This window comes from Athene noctua, chromosome 8 (genome assembly GCF_965140245.1).
Source record: "Athene noctua chromosome 8, bAthNoc1.hap1.1, whole genome shotgun sequence".
Lineage (NCBI taxonomy): Eukaryota > Metazoa > Chordata > Aves > Strigiformes > Strigidae > Athene > Athene noctua.
In genome coordinates this window covers 25124871-25150849 of record NC_134044.1, presented here as the reverse complement: position 1 = coordinate 25150849, position 25979 = coordinate 25124871, and positions in this window count along the sequence as shown.

Genomic DNA, 25979 nt, shown 5'->3' with positions numbered 1-25979 from the left:
TACAGCAATCTGAAAGGAAGGTGCAGAGAGGGGGGATGAGTCTCTTGAGCCAAGGACCCAGCGCCAGGCCCAGGGGGAATGGCCTCAAGCTGCACCAGGGCAGGGTCAAACTGGCTCTGAGGAAGTATTTCTTTGCAGAAGGGGTTGTTGGGCGTTGGAATGGGCTGCCCAGGGCAGGGGGGGAGTCCCCATCCCTGGAGGGGTTGAAGAGTCGGGGTGACCCAGCACTGAGGGATCTGGCGGAGTTGGGAATTGTCAGTGTGAGGTTCATGGTTGGACTGGAGGAGCTTCAAGGTCTTTTCCAACCGAGATGATTCTGTGATCTCTGTAAAGATGCTGTCCCTAGCTGTATGAGTGGTGCTCACTACTACTTCATTTCACTTCTGCTAGTATCCATGGCTTAGTTCCCACCTACCAGGGATCAAGACAGGGACTCAGTGAAACATCCAGCCCAACCAATTGCTTTAGACAGGAAAGTATTACTTGCGAAAAGTGATGAAATAGCTTTTCTACCCTTAGGAAATGCAACAGCAAATGAGAAATTGGATTCTGTGTCATTCTACCATGCATTACCAAATAAACAGGAAATCTTAGTAATACAAAGTGCTACAACTATTTTTTCTGATAGTTATTATTACTTTTGCATACGAATCTTTTCCATGTCTGCACTCAGTATACCTGTCACATGGCACCGTCACCCAAATCCTTGTTACACATCATCAAAGCAGCACTGTTTACATTCACTTGTTATTTATCACACCGGGTCTGAAGAGTTTGTGTATCTGCACAAAGCCCTTCTCCACAACACCTTCAATTTCTCACTTATCTTTGAAACAGCTAGAAGCAATTTCTGGAAAACCCTGATAATCCTATTCAGATAAGCCACAAGTAACACTACATTGCTGTTATCCAGAAGTGTTCAAGTAAACCAGAAGATGAAGCAACCAGACTATATAGATATCTATTTTTGTAATTTAGCTTTTTAATACTTTATTTAGTTATTCTATCAGATGAAGGTTAATAGATACGTTTAGTAGCATACAACTCAGCCATCTATAAAGGCATCCAAGGCACAGCCACACATCCAACAACCTAGCAACACTTGGAAATATACTGCATAATACACTACAAGTACTGAAAATAGAAATTTTATTTTGTGGAGATTATCTGCTTTCTTTTCTTCAAGATTACACCCAAGTTTCATATATGGCTTGATCCACAGCTGTGCGGAGGCTTAACTTGCATTCAAGTTAACAGGTGTTAAATATTTCAGTCTCTGAAACCATGACCACAAAAAGGAGAATTTCAACGGCTACATTTAAATATGCACATTTGAAATATAGATTTTGATGGGCAGGTAAAATATCTCCATTTCCTCCAATTTACGAGTTCCTTGATTTCAAATCTAAAAGGAACAGATCTGATCATGACACCAGACCTCCCACATGCCAACAACAGCAAAGTATCTCCAGAAGCACAGAATTACCATTTTCACTCACTGCCTGGTTTACTCCTTCATATCTAGTCTCAAGCAAAGAGCAAACCTGGGTGGTGTATTGGGGAGGATCTGGTTCTGCTGTGATCCAGAGAAGCTTCACTGACCTTGAAGTTTAACAAGTGTAGTTAAGAAATGCCATTTGTTGTGAAAACATTATGCTTGTTTTTAATGTACAAAATTACATCCAGGAAAAAGTAGTGCCTTGTAATGGTTTTTTCAAGTGTCAGCAGAAGGGCTGAAGCATCTCTTGATCTTGGAGATTGCATGTCCATGTGGACCAGTCCAGGCACTATGTGGAATTTTCAACACAATATTCACTTGTTCTCCAGTCTCTCAATGTTTTGATTATTTCATTTCACTAGTGCTAAGAAGGGAACACTTCCAAGGTCTACATTTTAAAAAGTGATCACAGACAGTAATTCTGTTCACAAACATGATACGTGAAACTGATTTGTAGGAAAGCTGAGGTCACCTTCTTCTCCATGACTCCAGGCAAAGTTATGGGAGTTTGATATCTCCAAAGAACGGAAAAAAACTGTGGCCACCCTTTTAAAATATCAGTTGAACCTTTAGAGTTGCTTAGGACACTTCAGTTAAAATAAAATTGTAGAAATCATTTGTCAACACCAAAACTCTGTGGAGAATCAGATGAACATAGACTGTACCTTCCACTGTCTCCACTCCTGAGTCTGTGATTTACCCAAATCACAAGAATGTTGCTGCTTTAAATAGCCCAGTAGTCAGGATAGCTCACATGTGCAAGAATGAGGATTACAACCCTCAGCTGAATGCATCTGAGAAGATATTGGGTCTTGAATTTCCCACACCCAAAGCCCTAAAGTTCAGGATATTAGCAAGACAGAAACAGTTGTCAGGCATCTATCTTGTTCTGTTGGAGAAAAGAGAAAAAAAAAAAGAAAAAAAAAAGAGAGAGAAAGGGAGAGAAAAAACCTTGGCTTCATCCCAGTGTGGAAACCTTTTCCCATCTCAATTTAGCTGAAATAAGAGCCAAGACTAGCAGCCAATGCCTCAGTAACATAGGGACCCTATTCAGCAAACTGTTTAATCCCATACTTAAGTGTACCTATGGATATGTTTTATGTTCAAACTTGCATGTTTTGCTGGATTAGGATGGATTTAGATGGAAACTTGAAGATCTGGAGAAGCAAGTCTGTATTTCTGATGCTTTACTCAAGTAGGTTGCGTAGTGGTCAATAAAAATTCAGGTAAGTACTGTAAGTGGAGACTAATTTCACCCCCAGCAATGATAACGGGTAGAGGTTTGAGCTCAGTATCTGCATACCAATTCTTTTCTTAAGCCTGTAAGATGTGATACAGTTTGGATCACAAGTACTTCAGTCTCTGAACACCTCACGTCAACCCCAAACGGAGAGGCCATGCTCTGAAGGTGGCTGTGAAAGAGTCCCTGATGTCACACCTACTGTCAGCAGCAAACACGGATGCTTAATGGGAGGGCACACGTGTCACCTCATGCTGAACCTGTTCCACTTCAGCAGAAATGTGTGGAACAATGTAAATTAGGAAGCCCAGAAAAGCAACCATGGCAGTTTGCTTGTTGGTTAGGTTGGTAGCCTGCAGAAGAGGGATATAAAAGAGGGATACCCTGAATCTGCATCAATGCAGTAGAGAATTCCCATGCTCCTGTGCTTCCAGACATGCTAGATGTGTTTTCATGAGCTCAGAGAAATGCAGGGTTGGCTGGGACCTTGGGAGGTCACATAGTCAAGCTGCTGCACTGATGCCAAGACCATCTCTGACATGTGTTTGCCTGTGCAGTTATTGAAAACCTCTTCTTAAGGGACTCACTAACTTCATTCTTTTCATTAAGTGCTTCACGACCTTTGCAGTTGGGAAGCTTTGCCTAACATCCAAACACACCACCTCCACTGTAAACGCAGGCAATTTCTTTCCCCACGGGATATGAAGTTGTTCGCTGCCCTTTTCATAAACACACTATTTGCATTGGGAGACAGCTAGCACGTCTCCCATGCAAAAACAAGCACTTTTTCCATTCTCCTCAAGCTTACATATAGGTATGTGTGTATATATGAGAGCAGCTCAGCCCTATTGCTCTCCTGAGTGCAGCTCTTTCCGAGGCTGCAGCACACTCCTTTCTCCCCAGTGATGCCCTCCCTGGAGCTTATGCCCCCTCTCCAAACGTCTGTGCCATCCACTGCTCAGCTCCTGTTGATCACCCCCACGGCTTGCATCACACGGCCCTGAGCTCCTTCCCTCGGGTCACTTTTCTAGGCTTTATCAGCCCAAGAGCTCTCAAAGTCCTCCCCAGATCCCCCCGGGTCCAACGTTGGGAGGTGCTGCAGGACCTGCAAATAGCGGTGGGCACCTGGGGTCATCCATTATCTGGTGGCTTCCGCACTGATATAACGGCATCGTTGTTTGCAAATGAAATATGTCGGCATTCAAGCGTGACTCTGCCCCACAGGATCATAGAAGTGATTTAACATTTTAAACTATGAAACATGGCTTTTAACAGTTTCCGCAGGGTGCAAGGGCACTTACAAGATAGCACTGTATTAGTCACTACCACGGGCCACCTTCTGAATATTATAAACCTTAATTTACTTTTTTTATAATCTGAATGGACTTTTTAAGTATATCTAAGGGAATTGGAGTGAGAAGAAACATTGCTTAATTCAGCCATTGCATCCTTAAAGCCAGATTGGAAACATGGAAACCATATGTGAGCTTTTAGCTAATAAAATAAAATGCCAAAATGTGGCGGCTGAAGCTATTGCACCCAAAATATAATTGCACATATGCTCATTTACTCACTTATAATCAAAACATTAAAAAAAAAAAAATCTTTGATACTCAGACTAGGTGTAACTGTTGGACTAAGTTATTTTACAAAATTATTTTACATGGAAAGAATGTGCACCGGCTTTTCTAATGGCAATATGAAAAGCAAACTGTATAAATACAGCCACACACAGCACCAATTGATAATGTTTCACCTGAACACAAAAAAGTTCTCAAAATCCTTTAGCAGGCCAAATTTATTTTAATTTTACTATAATCTTAATTTTAGATGTCTCTAGACTACATATTAATGGTAAATACGGGGGGTTTTTGTGCTGAGTGTTGGTTTTCTTAGCGGTAGATTCATTTTTTTTTCATTATTACAAGTCCTAAAGAGATAGTTAGCCCTGCCAAAGGTGCCAGAACTGAAATAATCTCTTTACTTAAACACTTCATCCCTCATGTCCTGACTGTCTCTAAAACATTATTTTTAGCTGATTTTAGTCTCTCTTCATTCCAAGCCTTACCGTCCCAGAATAGATTGGAAGTTTCACAGAGATGTTCAAAATGAGCTGCTTAAAAATCAGTCAGAGCAGACCCCAGCTCCTCGTTCAGAGGTTAAGGACCATACGGTCCTTTTTCTCCTCCTATTTTTCTCTGTGATAGCGGGTGCATGAATTCAAGGAATCTCATCTCAGCTTGGGCAGCTGAAAAGAGTTTTGCAGCACGTGGTCCCTTGGGAGATATTTACTGAAGCCACACAGGGATGGGCAAAGAATATTTACTGCATCAATCTTGAATGCCAAGGTCTAGTGCAAGGCTGAACCACTGATGGGGCCACAATAAATTCAATTTTTCTGTGGATTAGCTGTCAAGAGTGGGAAGCGAGAGGAGCAGCATTGCTCTCTCTGACCGATAGGCTACACTAAAACTTGTCTGAGCATAAACCTCAAGTTAACGTGCAATGAGATGCCGTTGCCCAGCTGGAAATAACAGGAGCAGCTCTTTTACTTTGGAGGCACTGACCTCCCTGGTACTGTCCCAGGGTGTCCTCGTCATGGGCAGCCCCCATGTCTGCTCCAAAGCATCGCTCTCAAAGCCAGTACAAAGTTCCTTGAAATTAGCCAAAGTTACTGAAAAATGTGTGACGTGCATGAAGAATTAGATTTTTCAACTGCCAGCACTTTATTTTTTTAGAAACCTGAGAGAAGGGGGTAAAAATTATAATGTGTCTTCTAAAAGGATGAGAGAGAGGAAAATTAATTAATAGGAAAGCAATTGGATGGGAACGTGGGTTAAGTGCCTGGCTCTGCCACTGGCTTCTTTCGCAACCATGGCCAACATCCATATTTCTTCCTCTCTCCAACCTTTGCAGCTCTCCTGCCCCCGTACGCCATCTGTAAAACAGTTCCCATCTGTAAAGTATTTCCATTGTTTGTCTCGAGATCTTGCTGGCTTTTGCCTATGTGCAGCCCATTGCACAACGGGCTCTGAATGTTATTTTATAAACAGCAAATATAAATAGAAGACTTTTAGGGAGACTAATAAAAAAACTTTAGGAATAATCTGTTTAAAGTGAATTTGAAAGTGAAAAGCTGATGTGCAGATGCAGTGCTGGGATATCTTTAAGGCAGGCTAGCCAAGAAATTGGCCCTTGTTTATTTTCTTATGTGATAAGTTAGATAGGGAAAATGTTTTTATAATTTTTTTTCTCAAAAAATTAAAAAATCAGATGGAACAGCCAAAGGAATGAGTGAAGTCAGATCAAAGATGATAAATAGAGTCTGATGAGATGAAGAGTTCACCTATTTCAAATACTCAACTGAAAAAGTCTAATTTTATAGAAAATTCTTTCTTAAAAAAAAAAAGATGAAGAAAAAAAAAAAACACACAAGAGAAATGAAAAGAAAAACATGCCATAGCCAATAAGTTGTGAAAAACTGTGGAGACTGGCACTTTCAAATGCTTGGCAGGTTATTAAGCCAATTTTTATTTAGTCCACTATAACTGTTGGAGGGTCTGTGATTCCCAACTGTTTCACATCAGAGAATGAAAACAACTATAGCCCAGCCAAGACCACATTGGTGACTGCCAGCCCCTTTATGTGCCAAACATGAAAGCAACAAGTCCAGATGCTTTGATCCCAGCATTTTTGGATTTAGCCCAGAATGTTTTTAACTCATGTTAGGACAACATACATTATAACTGGAAATCAATCAATAGCACTGTGACCTTCAAACGCAGTAAATGTTTGGAGTTAGTTTCTGAGCATGTAATCTAAATTGGGGATTGGAAGTTGGAAGCGATCCTAACCTAACAGAAAAAAAATGTATAGTTTTAAAATCTGGAGTTGCAAGGAAGCAACAAATGAAGCTTTAATTATCTAGGGAAAGAGTATCAGGCATCAGAGATGCATCTGATGTGGAGGGCTGCAAAAGCCCAGGGAGCCAAGCAACGCCATCGACACATCCACCCCAGCATAACGGGGAAACAAGAAATGGGATGATATGGGAGAAATACATATGGGCCAGCTTTTTCCCCCTATGAGCTGGTTATTGTGAGCCCTTTCCAGAGGTGAAACTATCCCTGGGTTGGTGCCACGTTGAATGGCCACAAATGCCTCCTCTCAATCACCGGTGGGAGCCCATTGGCATCTGCCTTCAGCAAAATCACCTTTGCTCCACGTTGGGGGTCTGCAGATCAGGGTGGCACGTGAGGATGAGGAGGTGCCCGTGGGGAGAAGGCAGGGAAAACGTATCCATGCATCCCAGGAAGGTTTATGCCCAGCATTTGCCTCCCAGGCATTTCACATGAGGTCCTGAGTCACCACCCTGTGCTGCAGGACTCCTTTGGCAAAGTGTGTAGCAAGAAAAAAAAATTTAAATGAACTAATTTATTGCAAATATAGCTGCACTGTAGACCCAGCTTTAGCTAGTATTATGGACCAACACTGTGATCCCTTTAACCTTTACACTGCTGCTACATCAGTGGTGTTAACACCTGATGTGCACCGATGTAAACCAGATCAAGGTCTGACCTCTACAGGGGAGAAGTGGCTTCAAAAGCTAATTAAAATAATTTAATCTTTTTTTTTTTTTTCATTTTCAGTATGATATAATTGTATTGCCACTAAATACCAGTCTAGACAAGGTCTTGTTAAAGGCTTTAAAATCCCGGAGTACTTTTACCTATTAGTGATCGTGACTGGCTGTTGGCATGCTGTGGACTGAGCTCACACAAAAGCCCTCTTAGAGTAACACGCCTAAAGTTACAAACCCCTATCACAGAGAATAAAAAACAAGCTAAAAACCTTTTAAAAGCTCTCCTCCATCTAGAAAAGCAAGTCTTTTTTGGCAAATACGAGATCCATACTGACACAAATCGTACACTGGCAAATTGCTGTGTCACTACAATAGCAACCCCACGCCCAACCTGGTCATCCCCTGCAGCTGCAGGGACAGCGGAGGGACTGTGCTCCTCACATTTATGCCTGTACTTCTCATGCCTGTTCTTCTCATGGCTGTACGTCTCACGCCTGTACACGATGCACCCTGTACAGATAGGAGCAGCCTGTGTCATCTCTCTGTTTCCATTGCACCATATTCTTTCCAGCCATTTTTAAGAAGAAGGAAGATACATCAAATGTCACACGGAACCCAAAACTGTGAGCCTCCAGCCCTTCACTGTCACAAAAAGTGCATTTTGTCAATAGTTAGAGAAAATAACACGGCGCTAGATAATTGCCGTTGTTTGTCTGTCTGAGCTGACGACTTTCCCGTTTCATTTCCTTCTGTGTAATGTTATAGGGGACATATATGAGATATTCAGCAAGGACTGAATCAGGGAAGTCTGCAGGAGTGTTTAGTGGGAGGTCAGGAATTTTTAAGAGGTATTATTACAAGGCGGTGTGGTTTGGGTCATGTTTCTTGTAGACATCTTGTCAGGAAACTTTTTAAATAATAAATTATAATCTTTTTATATATCGTACAAGCTTATTAAACTCAATCTTTAAATATAAACCTGAATTTTGAAAATATCATCAGACAAGCTCAGAAGCTAAAAACAAAAAATGAAGAGAAATGAAACATATGCTGGCCAGAGTTTTAAAGACAGTAGCCACAGCACACCCGATTTTAATTAGCAGCTACCTGCAGTGGCAGTGGCCTGGGATGAAATGTTTTGATGTGCGTAAATGTTTCTATAAAACAGTTGAAGCTTTCTTAGATCCCGTATCTTTTTTTTTCCTGAGCATTGTGGTTTTCCAGTATGGACATTTCACAGACTGGGATCTCAGGAATTTCTAAAGTCTTTGCTCTCTGTCTCTGTTTCTCCAATAGTAACATGAGGCTACTTATATTTATTTACTATGAAAGGCTCAGTTTTTCCAAAAAAACAGTATTTGATGACTGGGTAGAACTAGCAGTTGTGGTAGCAAGAGCTGAAGGCATAATCTGACCATAAATCCTGCTAACACTTGGATGAGGAGAATAACATTGTGTATAATAATCCAGATTTCCTCTTTGGAATATTTCTGCTGTGCCATCTTTTGTCAAAAATATCATTGAGTCTAACTTGCACAGGTCTTTTTCAGAAACGTAGAGCACACAGTTCATATTCTTCCTCCCAAACTCCTCCTGCAAATGGCTGTGCCCTGCAGAGCCTCCACTGACTTAACCAAGACACAAAATCTTTGGAAGTGTCTTGATCACCCCACCACTGTTTCTTCTGGGAATCCCCCAAGGCAGCAGCTCAGCTCTGATTTGAACGTGGGGCTCTTTGCTTTGGCATCACACTTTCCCTGTTGGATGGATCAGGACCACATGAAATCACAGAAAAAAAAAAAAAAAAGTGATGCAGTCATCACCACCTTAGAATCATAGAATCATTCAGGTTGGAAAAGACCTCTAAGATCATCGAGTCCAACCACCTTGTGCCCCAGAAAGATGCGGGGTGATGAGGTGGGTCCTGAAGAGATTTTGGAGCAGGAAGGGGATGCCCAGCACCATACTCATCTCTCGTTCACCCACTGGGGCTGACCTCAAGGCACAGAAAGAAATGGAAAAGCAGGACCAACTGACTCAAGTCATTTTCAGGACTTCATGGTAAGGTCTGATAATGTCTGATAAAGTCTGGAGAAAATCCATCTTCCTGAGCACAGGCTGATATGTATGGATTTGGAGGAAAGGGTGAGGTGTCTAAATAAATCCTGCCCAAGTCAGGCAGGTGGCTGCCTCTCCTGCTTAAAAGAGTGCTTACAAATTACTGGGATATCCCTTAATTCATGTCTATTGTTGAGCTGAACGGGAGACCTAGTATATATAAGTGTGTATACATATGTGTCCCACCTTCTGTGCCCATGATGCTTATTTCTGGGCTCTATTTCTGCCTCGAATTTCCTGGAGCCTGAAATGAAGGATCTTGTGTCACAGCCTACACCTGCACCCCCATCACCAGGTCACCCCATCACACCATTCTGTGCCGTAGGGACCTGCCCTTCAAGAAGACTCACCAGCCTCAGATGCAGAAGACACATCATGTCCTGTCCTGATTTACGCCCTACACAGTCCAGTCTGGCCCAGCACTGGCAGCTGGCACCTAGTGAGGAGATAATATTTATAGATATAGATCAGGGAGCCCCTTTCCAATGTAAATAGTACCAAAACGATTTGACTCTAGGTACTAATTTCCTTTCTTAATCCATAGCCTAATACAGCGTTCTTGTAAAGTGCAGGTTTTCCTCAAAGGTGCTTTTTATCAAATCCTTGATGGAGGTTGGTGAAATGATTGGTCATGAATTGCCAGCCTCACAGTAAGGGTAAATGTGATTAAGGTAATTAAGTTGTAGGCACTGTTACGTATTAGAGATGGCTATAGCTTTTTATTATCTGTTGTGTCAGGTTTAATTGGTGGTTATTAGTGTCTCCTCAGATTTGAAGGTACACAAAGCTTTTTAATGGGAAATCTGATTGCACCTTCGGGCATTTTCTCTCCATAATCAAGATTGCTTTTCTTCTCTATCATGGAGAATACTTGTATTCATCAGTATCACAGCAGCTCTTCATCAAAAAACAACGTTTCGCGGTCATTTGGTGTTAGAAGGCCTAGGATGAACTGGCAGCAAGGACACAACAGTATTTGGGGTATCAAGGAACTGGGGGTTTATTCTCTCCATTGCTTATTACCTGTGCTTGAACTTCTGATCATTTCTGCCTATTTTGACTGTAAATTCTTCATGGCAAGAAGATATGTTATATGGTATGTTATATTTGTACAGAGATGAACATGTTTGCTCTGGTCTTATTTTTGAACCTGTTGGTCTTCCTATAACCCAAATAATAACTATGGAATAAGTTATTATAAGTTACCATACTTTGGGGATTTTAAAAAAAAATTTATTTAAAGTGGGGTCCAGATCCAGGTTTAGAATAAGAATTTCTGGCCCAGTGACAATTTAGGGAAAGGTAATTGCCAGATCAGTTACCTAACCATAGACTAGGCAGGAATCATTGATGAATTATTTGAAAGCACATTGAGAAGCTGTTGCTCCCAGCGACGTGCTACATGGGTACCTTGTATTAACCTGGAGGGAGTGTCCCTACTGCTGAACCACACAGCTCATCAGCTTCAAATATCATGCTAGATTTATCCTCTGCAAATTCTCATCCACATGTACAGATTCAGCCCAATGTTGTTAAGCTTGTGAAATTTGATGGGCTCACAGCACGAGGTAGTTTAGCTGCTGCTATGTGAGATTCCCATCTATGTTCGGGTTTATTGAAAACGTTATGTCCCATCTGTTTCTAGATGCTCCTTTCATGTTCCTCATCTCTTTAGGCTCTCTTTCCCAAAGAGTTCACTTGATCCATGTGGAGTTAATAAGCGAATTTGGTGTGTGAGTATATGCGTAAGGACCAAGATGTCTTGTTTCATAAAAGTCTGTCATTGATTTATTCCTCCTTCTGCTGCCTTGCTTCCTGTTCATTTCTCCTCACACTTTCAGAGCGAGGGACGCTGTTTACATTAAGGATGTTTCTTGTGTTTACAGATGAGGCAGCATTTGTAAATGATTCTGAAGAGTTGTTGTTTCCAAAGAGTCTCTCCAGGCTTTCAAGAAGGGGTCTCACCACATAAGTGCTTCGTGCTCACTGTTTGTTTTAAACTTATTTTATATGTCTTAAAAATGTGCCAGTGGGACTGGTCAGCTCCTGAGAGCATTAACTTCCCCGCTGTTTTCTGATGGCCGGGCAGCCAGACACGTGTGGACATCAGCTCTAGTGGCATTTGTCTGCATGTGCAATTTCACTCGCTTCTCCTCGTGTGTAGTTTCAGAAAGTGTTTTTATTTAATTGTGTTTTAGATATTTCAGAAAGTCATCGTTCTACCTCCTCTCTCTCCTCCATGTGGGATAAGACCCTATATCATAACTAGAACACTGGAGTTCTATCACACTGTGTTTTCTTCCAGAAAAAAAGCAAACCACAGAAGTTTTGTGTTATTTTCAGTATACGTGCTTTGTCTTTCAATTCCTACTTTAAAGATACATTTGTTGGTTTAGACATTTTCAGGTTAATTACAGAGACAGCCAAGAAATAGATCAGTCAGAAGCATGGTTCCTCATGGAGGCCCTTCTGCCACTCATAGTGGGTTTTGTGTTTCTCCTGATGTCTGAACTGTAGAGAAACATTGGAAATAAATATATTTATCAGCTAGAACTGCATGCACTTGTCATGGAAGAGTGGACACCAATTTGAATTGACTAACATCCTTTTTATCCTGGGATGCAGGGGGATATATTTCCCCTAGTGACATAACATACTTTTTGCACAGCCTAAAATAAAAAGCACATGTTGCATAAAGACAAAGTGCACCAATTTCTAAGCTATCAAAGAGGAAGAGTGACCAGGCCAAATATCTTTGGCTAAATGCAGGAATTCAAAGCTAAGTACCGCGTAGAAATGAAATGCCAAATTTGTTGTTGTTGCTTGTAGTTTGTTAAAAAAGAGGAGTGTTGTAGGCCAGTCTCAGTGGGCAAATCTAACTTGGAGGTTTGCTGAGCCAGTGAGACTTGCAAACACACATGGCAGCCAGCAGAAAGGAGCTGATGGCTTTTGGAAAATCATGCCTAAGCAGGAGCATTTCAGTATCTTCTGAGACAGGTTTAAAGGGTGACCACAAGCAAAGCGTTCAGCTCCTAGTTGCTGAATGTCTTTATTTAAATTGCATTGGATGCAGTTCCTTGGATGTGATGGAAGACTGAGGTCCTAACCTCCTGTTTTAAGGATTTGGGGTTTTTTTTAAACCAATTTTGCATTTCATGATGTCCCAATCTTCTTACTAAATTACTGTCAATTATACTCAGTCAAATCCTTTGGGACTTTTTCTTTAACCACTTCTGATCCAAAGTAAACGCCCCTGGGAGAAATTAAACGCAGCAAAAATATTTGTCTAAACAAGCATGGTGGGAGAAGGTTTAAAACACACACTGCACTTGCTGGAGCTTCTCAGGATTGTGAGAGCTGTGAAAAGTAGCTAAAATGACTAAATAGGTGTTTGCAACTTAGTTTTTGTCAAAAACCACCCAGTCCTGTAAGTGGAGGTATGTACAGAGAAACTGTTGCACCCTGAAGAACAGAGAAATTAAAGGCTTTTTGTTTAGAAAAGAATTTTGAATTATACACAGAAACCTTCATATGGTATGGGTTTAATTCACGCAATTCTAATTTTAAACATAATCTATGAGCCAAGTTATAGATAGAGCTGCTGGTGCTGAAATGTTATACAGAGAAAGGTCTGAAAGAAGCTGATACTTCTGTGATAATGCAGCTTTGGATACTTGGGTATTCTTTCCATTTCTGTTTTTACTATGCTCCATTACCAGTAAAATATGCAAGTGTCATTCCAGCTTTACCGTTTTTGAAATGCTACTTGAGCATTGTAGGAATCTTTTGGCAGGAAAAATGTATCTTTCACAGGAAATTCTATAACTATCAAGATAAGTTTTTAAAATATTTTCTTTTTCAAAGAAATGTGAATCAAGCACTGCTCTGCAAGCTGACACTCTAGAGGAAGCAATGAGCCTGAGCTGCCTGAAAGCAAAGGGGAGAGGCTACAACTCTTTAAATTTGCGGTTATCTGAGTGCTTTTCTAAAAGGGACTTTAATTAATTTGTATTCTTGGAAATACCATTTTCTAGGTCAACACTGGAGGATGACGATGTTGCAAAAAAACCCCTCATTCTTCTGGGGTAAGTGGCAGTCCTGATGTGGAGATGTGCCTGACCCAAAATGAGCTGATATCCCCTCTTCTGTCTGACAGCAGCTCCCTAGAAGTTGCCAGCCTTTGGTATTCAGTTACTGCCACAGTGTATTTGACCAGGTGATCCTTAGAGACTTGGTGTTTAAACCCCTCGACCATCCATGCCTTGAGTTTTATGTTATTCCTACAAGCACCTCAGATGTAAAGCACCTCTGATATAAAAAGAAAGTTGGGGTCTCTCTCATCCATTATGGGAAATATTATCTTTCAAAGGATGGGCAGCATTTACATCCTTAAAAAATCAATTCAAGATCAGAAGCAATGACTTCCAACACTATTTTTCTTTCAAGATTTCAGTATCCTGAACCATCAGATCTCACCTAGTAACGCTACAGCACATCAACTGATTAGTCTTCTCTTCTTTGTTCCTAGGTAGCCTCCACCGAGATCTTAAGCTGTATTTGCTTTGGGTAAGGTACCATGCTATGCCAATATTGTTGTGTGGGGGACAATTTTCTGATGTTTGATTGCCTTGGGTAAGACATTTTTGGTGAATCATTATACCAAAATGCAGAGAAGGTAACTTGAGAAAGATGCTTATGTTTCTGTAGCACTTTGCAGCAGATGTCTCCTATTTACTGCTTTATTTTATTGCTTAATGACTGGATCTCAAGTAATTGAACAATTTGACAGATATTTATTTGTAAAACGTGATTCATTTAGTCAGACATTGTGAAACAGTTTCATGCCAGTTCTAGAGATTTTGGTAGAACTTTCTAAAGATGCAAACATTCAAGTAAATTGCTCATGTCAATAGCACATCCACTTTTTACTGTTCTATACTGCACACAAATATTTGAGTTGACAAAAAAGCGCTGGTGAACAGACTACAGGGACTTCTGAACTTTAATCAACCACAAGCACTGGCAGGGTTCAGAAGTAATTTCCTAACTATGAATCACCTGCAGACAATGAATCACATACTGGAGAAGATTGCCAAATAAAACAAGCCATCATGTATAGCTTGCATTGACTGGACTATGGAAAGGCCTTTGATTCACCTAGCTGAAAGAGAAGCTGTGATGAAAGCACTGAAATAAAGGCATAAAAGAATGTAGGAATCCCAAACCACATCTGCTAGCAGTGAATGGCGACATTTAAGTTCGACAAGGAAGATAAAAGAAAGCGAGACTAAGCAAAATAGCAGGCAAGGAGACACTATCTTACTGGAAAAGACTTGCCTGGAGAAGAACTTCAGAAAGCATTTCTGGGAAGAAGACCTTAACTTAACTTCAACCATATGTGTGAGCTCAGATTTCGACTGCAATGGAGCAGTTGTCTTTTCTGAAATGGCCAATGATCTCCGGGTGATTTTTAGGGGAACTGAAACGTGGGGATAACAGGGAAGACAAATGCTAGGGGAAGGCTGAGGAGGGAAGGCGCTCTCCCAGCGCCTGGTCTCGTGCTTGCTGAGGCGAACAGAAAGCTTCTCCAGGGATTTCACAGGCCAAACTCCTTCTGTGGAAGAAAAGGAGTTAGGTTTCCATCTCTCACAGAAAGGGGCCAAGAGTTTGGGTGCTAACACAAAAAAGGACGGGATCTTTTATAGCATTTTTCAGAGACAGTGCTGAATAAAGGGATAATGAAATAGGAGAAGAAACCAAAAACTTCCTGGAGACTGTAAAGAATCATGCATAAGAGTAAGTCCTACCACAAGGAAAAGAAATAGAAGAAGGAATAAAATTTACTTTTTTAATATTTTATTCCTTATGAGAGGTATTTGGCTGTGTTTTCCCAAGCAGTGAGACAATAGCTGGTAAAGCAATGACAGCGGAAGCAAAAAAACCCTGCAATTATCTAGACTTTGATGATTCCCCTCTGTTTGTGCCAATATTCAATAAACCCTCAAATTGCATGCTGTAGCAGGAGAGTGAATTTACTGCAGCCAAAATCATATGAGTGCAATGAATCAAGACAGCCTTTCCGCACTGCTCAGGTCTGGCTCATGTATTATGCTCCACATACTAACGTATAATAAGAAAAAAAAAAAAAAAAGAAGGTAAAGCAGAATTTCAAAATCATTATAGTAGCTACCAGCTAATGGAGAGAAACCTGATGCCAGCTCAAGGGTGTCATCACTGGTACCTCTGCCCAGCAAGACCTGGTTTAGCTCCTGCTTGTTTCTTGGCTAATCGAACAGGGAATAATTAGGTAAAAATCTGAATTTGCTCCCCAACACCAGCCCAGCAAGGAGCTGCAGTAGCCCAGTGCTTGGGCTGTAAAGAGTACTCTTACTTTAAAGTCATCCAAAGTTACTTCCAGTCGGCGATGGGTTCTTTTCTTTAATTTGTTTTGAAGAAAGTCTGATCTGAGCAAGAGGGACTGTGAGCACTTCCCCAAGCAGCCACGAGAGAGCACCCGGCAATTAGGGCTGGGAGGGCTTTGCACTGCTCTGCGAGGGGAAATAAACCACCAACAACGCGGAGAGAAACCCTTCGCAGGATTCCCTCCTCGCCTTACACTCTTTAAACAAAATTGGAGTCAGGAATGCAAGCCAGGGTTAACTAAACCCTCGCTACTTGTTTTGAGTTGTAAGTTGCTGCGAGGTTTAGCCATGGATTGGTGCGGCGGGGCGGTAGCTGTGAAATATTGCCCCGGTGCAGGGGAAGGGGGAGTTTGTCCCCTGGCTTATGATATTCATGTTCAGAACCAAAAGGCTGCCTAATGACTGCTGGCAACGTCGACAGCCATTTAGCGGCGGCTAGCTTTTTACCTAAGTTGTCCATTTTCCTGTGTGCTGAATAATACTCAGGCATCGGCTGATCAAAGAGCCTGCCCATGAAATGCAGCTGAAATAAGTTTTCCACACTTTATTTCTCACATGTTAGATACATTGGTACAGACAAGAACTGTTGTGCGTACAAGCAGGCACGGGGAGGGGGTCTGCAGGGAGGCAGGAGGCTTGTCCATCGCCCACCGCCGTCCCACTGGGGCACGTTTCTGATGCTCCCACAGAGAACTCCAGCAGTCCCAGCAGGCATTAAAGCCTCAGTTAAGGTTATACCTTTGTTTTCGAAGAGCTTATGCCAGTTTTTACTCTAAGGTTTGGGGTAAGCTAGAAAAAGAAGAGAAAAATATAATAAATAATGGAATATCATTTATGTAGAGGCTTCATGTTCCTGGACAGTGCTTTCAAACATGCTGAATCGTATTAAAGAAATGCAGGAAGCTCCGCTCCTAAAAGCTCAGATCACATATGAATCATGTAGTTCACGAGGCACATGTTTACTTGTGTGGTCACTGGGGTACATATTTTTGCAGACATGTAAGAGCAGATCTCAGGCTGCAGCCCGGGTGTGGGTCCGAGGCAGAGTGCCCAGCCGAAAGCTGTGATGTCCGAGGGGCTTGATCCTGTCCCGCTGGTGCTGCCAGCGCTGCTGGTGACTTGCACACCTCTAGACACATGCCTCGACTGTGCTGCAGTGGGGCTGGGATCTGTGTCCCCCCCCCTGGCTGGAAGGGGCACAGGTGACACCCTGCATGGTGCAATAAATACCCTCAGTAAAAGTGCTTCGGCTCTTTGGTTTCAGCTGTGGGATGTCCCTGAGTAAGGGCTCCAGTCCTTGATGGGAGAGATTTTTTTGCTCCCAGGATTGAGTTTGGGAATGCTTTCTGTTGAGAGGAGGAGGAGGAGGGAGAAGGTGCCTAAGGCTGAAGGGTCTGTAAAGAGAGTTTAGTACTTTGCCGCACGTCCTCAGAGGCACCTAGATCCCCATAAGAAGCCTCTGGAAACACCAGCCCTGCTCCCTGGTACTGTCGAGTTGGAACCTTTCAACTGGGATAAAAAACATTTTTAAAAACAACAAAGTAATTAAACGCCAATACAGCCCTGTGTGCTTTTTCGTATTTGGCTGCCCCTTGCAGAGACGCTCTGGCTCCAGCCATTCAAGCAGTTTCCTATGACTTGACTTCAAAACCAACAACAACAACCACCAGTTCTACCACGCGCTGGTCTGTGCTGACCCCGGTGCAGGGGACACACACCCCACCTGGGTGCAGGCACATGGACCCCCCCACACCTTTCAGCCAGGGGTAATTTGAAGTAATTTCCTTATTCCCAGGACTAATCACAGCCGCTGGGGTTGCCACCGGCCGTTTGGTGAGCAATAAACACTATCTCCAAATTGCATAAGTATATGTGCAATACTTATATATAAGTACTTATTATTATATGCAATACTCAGATATAGATATTGTAGGTATATAAAATCAGAGAGGAATGAAAAGTGGCAAAATGTGCAAAGTCACGTCTGAAACTATGTCAAGTCCACGAATATTCTCAGTCCTACCCTTGGAAGAGTCAGCCCCTAATTTTGCTGATGCTTCATTCCTGTTACTGTGTGGAGTAATACTACTTAAGTCTATACTTAGAGAAAGGATCAGAAAAAAAAAAAAAGATTCTTAATACTTAATAAAAATGTTTATGTAAATATAGTCAACTGACAGTGATCAGACTGTTGGTTCAATACCAGGTGCCACAAAGTGTACCAGAAGGTGCTTTGAAGGACTCCCATAGTGTTTAGTGGGGCAGTGGAAAAAAAAAAAAATCTCCATGTGAAGTATATAATAGGTCTATTTCTCTAAATAAATTTGGGTTTATTGATGGACAATAACAAACACCATGTGGTGGTGGCACAGGGAAAGCAGTGCCAAGCAGTCAGTGCTCAAGTCAGATTTTTCACAATGTTTTCTTGCTCCATTCATTTGATTATCCTAAAGTGTTTTCAGAAGTTAAAATTCTTCCTCTGGTATATCTTGTATCCAGTAAATGCTGTTTATATCAATGGTAAACAAATCTTAACTGAATCTATACAACTAATGTCTAAGTTCAGAGAACAAAAATAATCATTCCAAAAAGTGTTTAAGGTGAAATCAAGCTAGGATTGCAAAAGGCTGGTGGAAAACATATTTTGATGGTGTGGGCTGACAGTCAAGCTGCTAAACCCACCTTCTGGATCTGTTTTAGGAATTGCTTATTAATCACTTCAATAATAAACAGAGAGATTAAGAACATGCAATAAAAGAAAATCCAGTGGATATTTCACTTGATATCCTCAAGCACGACACATTTATTTCATTCAAAAATTCTCTGCTGTTGACTCTGTAATGTGACTCAATGTTTACTTCTGTTAATGATTTTTAGGGATCTTTCATTGGCCTTTTAATGATATAAATGCATTGAGGATCTGTGTGACATATAAGGGTTCAGTTTGTTTTTGAAATGTAAACAATATCAAAGGAATTGAAGTTATTATTATATCTTTACCAAAGACCTTCTGTATGTCCTTACACACCAAAAACATTCTACAATAACATATTAATGACACATAGCCATGGGTCTGATGCTGCAAAGGAAGCAAAGGATTTTACTTCCATACGTGGCTTCGTTTATGTGCTTCAGTGTTATCAGGAATGGTCCCAACGGTGGGTGCTGCTCTTAGAGGGTGCTGAGCAATTAATTACTTTCAGGGCTCTTCTGTAGTGGACACTGACTACTAAGTGGTTACTAGCTCAACCTCTGAAGTGTGGGCTTAGCAGTAAATATGCCTGTTTCAACTTTCCTTCTGAGGGAAATGTCATGGTGTATTTAATGTTTGCTTTAATTGCATTTTAACCCTTTCTTAAACTCATGTTACACTGGGGACTCCAGCTGCTGGGGAGAGATTAACCAGAAAAGTGCTCACGTGTCATTTGGAGAACTCACCCAACCCTGCAGAGACCAGGGGCTTAACAAGAAACAGTTGGTCCTTAAAAAGGTTCTCATTTCTGCTCTGAGCTAAAAATTACTTCTCACGGCTGAATTTTGAAGCGAGCGAATAAAACGCAAGGTAGTTAGTTATTTCTTCAGTCTTTAGAAAAGAAGTTAGAGTGGGTCCTTGCAGTTTGTAGATACTTAATGCTTCCAGGATTGTTTTAAGATACAATTGTTAGGCATGTTTTAAAAAAAAAAAAAAAAAGATCTTTCAAGAGCTCATTTCCCAGAACAGTACCAGCCAACAGCCCTAATGGGCTCACACCACACAACAATTGTTGACTAATACTATGTGCTTTGCAAAAAAAAAAAAAAAAAAAAAGAAACAAACTGTTATATGTTTTTTTGTTGAGATATATTTAGAGAGCTTTCTTATTGTTAAGAGCTTTAGGAACAATAATCAGTGGTATGTCATTCTGGTATTGTTAGCAAAGTCCTTTCTATTGAATTTTCAAGATGTTGTAAAGTGAGATTATGTGAGTAGCACCTCTGGACACTTTTTCCCATCATTGTGTTGGTATCAATCGCTGACTTCCACTGTTTCTCCTGGTATTAAATGAAAATGTTGTTTCCCACTACGCTGATTGGAGGCTGTATAATGCATGACATAACTGATAACCCTACTGAGATTACACATTGTAGGATTCGAACTGCACGAGAAATTTGGACAACAAAGTAGGTGGCCACTTGGACTGGGAGACAAAGTTTGAAAGAAAAATGTACGGGGATCATTGTTTCAGCTGAAACGAAGAAACATTATAAACGGATAATTTATGAGGCTGGTTCCTCAGGTTTTGGAAAAAATGCCTTTTTTTTTTTTTTTTTTTTTTTTTTCTGTGGGGAGAGGAGCTAGAATATATTTTCCAAGGGCAAAGTGCTGCACTAAGACACCCCAGCCTTGCTCACCCCCAGCAGAGCTGTATTAGAGCAGAAGCCCACACCCTGCTGAGACTCCTGACATTTTCCAAAGAGGAAATATTAAAAATTCAGTGGCAGAGTGGAGGAGGAGGAAGTTATGCTTTGGAACTAGCAGTGAGCTGAGAAAGCCAGATTTTTCAACTCTATAATAAAAAAAAAAAAAAAAAAGTGAAAATAATGAGAGGCTTTGAGCTAGCTTCTGTATTACACACACCACCAGTATCTGAGCAACGTAAAGAGCGACATAGGGAGTTCCCTTATGGAAGTTTTTGACTGGTGCCGTTTCCATTACACCATGGCAGGTTGGTTTGGTTTTGCACTCGTGCCTCAGAGGGCGGGTTTGCAGGGGTGACTGAGCCAGTCCCACACCTCTGTGCCATCCTGCACGATGCTTCTCCCCCGGCACCATGGCAAATTTAGGCTGGTTCAAGATTTTGTTAGGGTTTTGGGGGAGGATTTACCCCAGTCCCTGTTCCTGCTTTCCTTAGTTTTTCACACAGTGACTTTCAACTTTGCTCCTTCCTAAGCTAACAGAGGGTTGCATGTGCAGAGTTTGGCTCATGACTGACACAAGGGGGAAGGTGAGGTCACTGTGGCGTCCCCCTCTCTGGTCTTCCTTACAAGCAGTGAAGAAAAGCATAGAGATAATTCAGTGACAAGTCATGCTCCTGCCCTTCAGCATCTCTCAGCCTGGTCTGTGTGCTCAGCTGGGACAGGGACAAATTCAGACCCAATTCTGGCGTTCCTCAGCTGGTGGGGTGTTAGGTCCAAAAAGTAGTTCTTGATCGCCCAGTCAGAGTTTTTATGGACGAGTGTAAAGCTGGAGTGAGTTGCTCCATGCAGTGGTTAAGGTTTTAATAGCTCTTAAGTAATAAAAACAGCAGAACTGCTTCCAAAAAGAGTACCAGGGAATCAAGTCTAAATGTAATAAAGGTCTTTACTTCGTTACAGTGGATTGAAAAGTGTTTTGTGGCTTGTGGTTACGCAGAGCAGAGGGTCTGTGGATCCTTCAGAACTAAATTTTTATTACGGAGTTGTGATTGCAGCCAACTGGACTTCATATCTCTGGGCATCCCCTCCTGAGAAAGGATAGGTGTGTGTCGGTGTGCAAGGTCTTCATGCTGGTCCAAGGGTTTCAAAGATTATTCTCCTTTAAGATATAAGCCAGGAGAAGCTCGGTGCTAGAAAAGATCCCTGGTCGTGCTCAGACTACAGATGAGTTCAGGAGCCACACCAGACAGGTGCCCAACAGGTCTAGCATCAACACAGGAAAGGGGACAGAATTTTTAGTAGGTCCTGTTGTGACAGGACAAGGGGTAATGGTTTTAAACTTAAAGAGGGTAGATTCAGACTAGATATAAGGAAGAAATTTTTTACGACAAGAGTGGTGAAGCACTGGAGCAGGTTGCCCAGAGAGGTGGTAGATGCCCCATTCCTGGAAACATTCAAGATCAGGTTGGACAGGGCTCTGAGCAACCTGATCTAGTTGAAGATGTCCCTGCTCATTGCAGGGGAGGGGTTGAACTTGGTGACTTTTAAAGATCCCTTCCAACCCAAACTATTATATGATTCTGTGAAAGCGTTGGGTACAATAAAACACCTAGTTCCATAATTAGGAAGATCTAAATCATTAAAATATTTGTAAGAATCAGTTTTGAATGAAGACTGTTAGTCTTTGTCCGCCAATGTGTTGCTTTTGTTTGGATCATAGATGGCCTGAAACTGAGTCTGTTGCTAGGATTTTCAGACAAATCCCACTGAAATTCAGGAGGGGTCGAATGCTTAAATTCATCACCGTATCTCAGCTCAAGCCTTCATTTTTTTTTTTTTTTTTTTTTTCTCTATTCTAGTGCATTAGCACTTCAGATGTCAGAAAAAACTTTATTTGGGGAGTGGAAAAAGACCTGCAGACAAGACAAGAGAGCATCCTTGGAGGATGCTCATGCCAGGGCTTGCATTATGCGGGTAGAGGATGCAGCTCACCACCTTTGTCTCCTGTGATGATAACTTTAATGTAGGAGGCCACATGGTGAGCTGCTGGCTGGGCACCCTGAGCTGTCTTATCCACCGCTACTAAAAACTCCCAGTCCATCTGTTAACTTTTTTCCAGGCAATTTTCTAGCAGGAGTTTTTTTGCCAGCGACCCTTGTGAAGAGAGAGACTGGCCGGTGTGAGGGTGGGCGCTGGCCTGGACAAAGGGGCTGCTTTGCTAAATGACCATGTCATGCCGCTGCATACCTCAACCCAATTAGCACAAGACTGCCTGGACCTTAATTGGGCCTGACACGCGCCTGTTGAAAAAGATTCCCCAGGAATTAAAGCGCTACTTCTCTAGTTTGAGTTGGCTGGTGATGCGAAACATGACACGATTTTTGAGAATTTTCTGCGCTTACCATGAAACAAATATGCCACAGGTATCAAGCAGGCTTTGTTTGGGGGCTATAATCATATTACAAATTGAACACTTCCACATGTGCATGCTGGCACATCTACCCTCGGCTATCTCACATGTATCTGCCCCAAGGTACAGATGCTGAGGTCTTGACATAGCATAATATAGATCTAAATATATTTTCCAGATTGCCTTAGCACATGCTAATGAAAATGAGGAGTAATGGCCTGAAAGAAGCAGCTGTTTAAAATTTTCCTCAATCCCAGAAAATCAACTTCTTAATTACTGATAATTTAAGCATCAAAATGACCACTAACCCTCTTCTCCCACTAGACTCTCCCAAGCTGGGAGGCCTGCTTTAAGACTCTCAGGCAAAACTTTTTCTTAGAAGTGTAGCATTTCATCACATTTCTTTAGCCTTTCTGGAATTAATTAGTATTAAAATAAAGCAGGAAGAAGGAGGGTGCTTTCTGGAGGTGCCTTTCTTCAGACCCTCCATTCAGACAGAAGGAGCAGATACTGCTAAAGCTCCTACCCAACATGTTATACAAGACTACTTTTGTATTTCCACACTGTTCATAATAAAAGGTTCCCCAAATTTCCCCAAATGGATTTATAGATATAAATAGCTTCAACTGGCATTAAAATACAGTCACTCCTGGATATAAAAAAAAAAAAAAAAAAAAAAAAAAAAAAAAAAAAGGAGGCTCTGCTTCCAGCATGCGGTGGCAAAGGGATCTGTGTTCAGTCTGGTTTATGGCTGTACCCAGGGGAAACTGGCCCCAAACAAAATTTAAGCTGTAGTTTTGGGAAAAAGGCTTCAGTCTTGCAAGGCGTACCACAAGTTCCTGAATCACTGCATGCCAGTGAGGCCTCTCTTTGGGGATTATTTCAGTATTAGTCTGATTAAAATCTCAATTCTGGGAAAACAGTAGATTTTTCTGAAAATTGTTTTCCTCTAGCAACAAATGAATCTGATTTGGGGGAAAGAAAAAAGGAATACAGTATTTTAATATTACTTTTTAGGTTTTATTATTTGATGGTCTCCCCTTCTCCCTCTCCCCAGACTTCATTAAGTGACTCTGAATTGTAAAGCTGAGCCTTTCCTAAAGCTGGCACCATTTTTTGTCTTGAACAAAAAGGTGAATTAATTGAGCTATTGGAAGCCACACGCTAGGTATACTCCCAAACCTACACAGCCATTCACTGGGATGGTAAAGAGGATGGGTTTGGCCAGGCTGCAGAATGCATTTTTCTTATTAATTGGAGTCCTGGCAAGGTATGCAGGCTTTGACATGGATAAAGGGTCATCTGTTTGGTGCTGGATGCCTTTGTTTTGTTTAAATCATTACCGGAGACATCTTTAAAACAAACTTGCTCTTCCACTGACCAGCAAAACCAGAAACGAGACTTAATATAGCTGGAAGGCAGCAGCTGACGGCAAAACAATCCAGGAGTTTGCAGCAATTCTCTGTACATCTGAGCAAGAGGGACCTGACAGAAAGTTTTAAAGGTCAAAACATGCATGGAGCAATGGGCCAAACTGAATCGCTGAGAAAAAGCAGCCTTGCAAATGTTTTTATAATAACTTCCCTTCCATTACTCCGCAAATGTGGCTATTAACGCAGAAAAACAGCAGGGCTGACACGGGAACAGTGACTCGGACCTGCAGTGCTATTGAGGAACTGGGCCAGGGTGAAATATTGATTAATCATCTTGTCATGCTGGTGCTTTGTTAGATTCTGTAAATAGGAATTGAGGTGGTAATACGCAGCTCCTTTGTCTAGTAAGGCTGCTGCATCACATGGGAATGATTTGTTGACTTATGGAAAACTACTACAGTGGGGTGAACAGTAGGATGATGCTGAAATAAGTTGAAGGCCTTTTTTAAAAAAGTATTGACTTTTTTTTTCTAAAAAAAGAATCACTGTAGCAGAAAGTCAGAAACATCAGCCCTCACTTAGCAATCTGTTTGCCTCTGGACAAGTGCATCTGTGTGGTCCATCACAGAGGGTACGACACAAAGAAAAATGATCTGATTTTCTGTTCATTTGGGGGATGAGATGGCTAATCAAATCTGGGTTTCCTTTTCAGCTGTTCCTCTGGGTGAATAACTCTGCCACTGTGAAAAACCAGTGAAAATCAAGGTCATGGTAGAGTATGTACATGGAGTTGAAGGAACCCTTGTGATATGTTTCACCCCATCCGCTCATCACACCCCAAAGGCAGCGCTGCTGGATGGGATACTTTGACAAGAAAATACAAAGCTCAAGGCCCCAGGATTCAAGGAGGTGGTGGCAGCCGCTCCCTGATGGTCAACAGACCTGGTTATGCGCAGGTTAAATTAACCCTAGGCTCAGCTCAGGGAGTACTTTCCCTGACAGTTATATGATGGGAGTGTGCTACTGTAACCCAGAACATTAAACCCAGGAGAAACTGTCCCACCCTTTCTCCACCTCCCCAAACCCCTTTCATCTAGGGCAGGTGAGGGCAGAGCTGATAAGAACTGTCATTGCATCAAATTAAAGGGGAAAACGATCTGGAAAGTTGTTTGCAGATAAAACTTGACTTGATTAATCTATTTGTTCTCTTTATTTGGCAGAAACCTAAAACCAAGTTTCACGGTGACTTTAACGGCACTAAAAATAATAGCCTATTTATGCAATTATCTGCATGTACCTGACCATTGGCTCAGGCCAGTGAAGTGAGTACAAGAACATGCACCCAGGTTTTACTTTATCTTTTTTTCCAGGTGTGGTTTAGGCTTCCTGGATGAAAACTATCGGCCTGTAGGTCTCAGCTTGCCATCAACCTGAGCATGAGGCTCAGGAAGCACAAGCCAAAGGCCTGTCCTCACAGGGTTTGGATTCAGCCCTGCCAATGCCCCTGGTGTTATATGATGGTTATAAAACAAGTCAAACTGTAGCTGGGCTGAAGACAAGAATGACCCATAAAGGTTATTCTGAAATACGATTTAAGGATCTGGTGAGCTACAAGAGGTCTTCATCTCCTGAAAATGTCTGAGAGAGGAGAACCCCTTGCCTTTGGCCTGGAGACAACAAGGCTTACATCTTTGGAGGTACTTTTGGCTTCAGTTGAGCCAGATTTAACCAAACCTCCTGCAAATAATATTCCCTGAATGTGCCTTTTCCACTGGATTTAATATGCAGTTTGCTACTAACTGCCCTGGGTTACTGATACCCAGCACTGTGCTCCTTCATTGCTTACTCGTGCCAGCTTGCTTGCAACTGGTGATAGCAATCCTTGGTCCTACTGCAAAAAACCAAGACCCCACTGTGTGCCACATTGACTCTATCATCAAG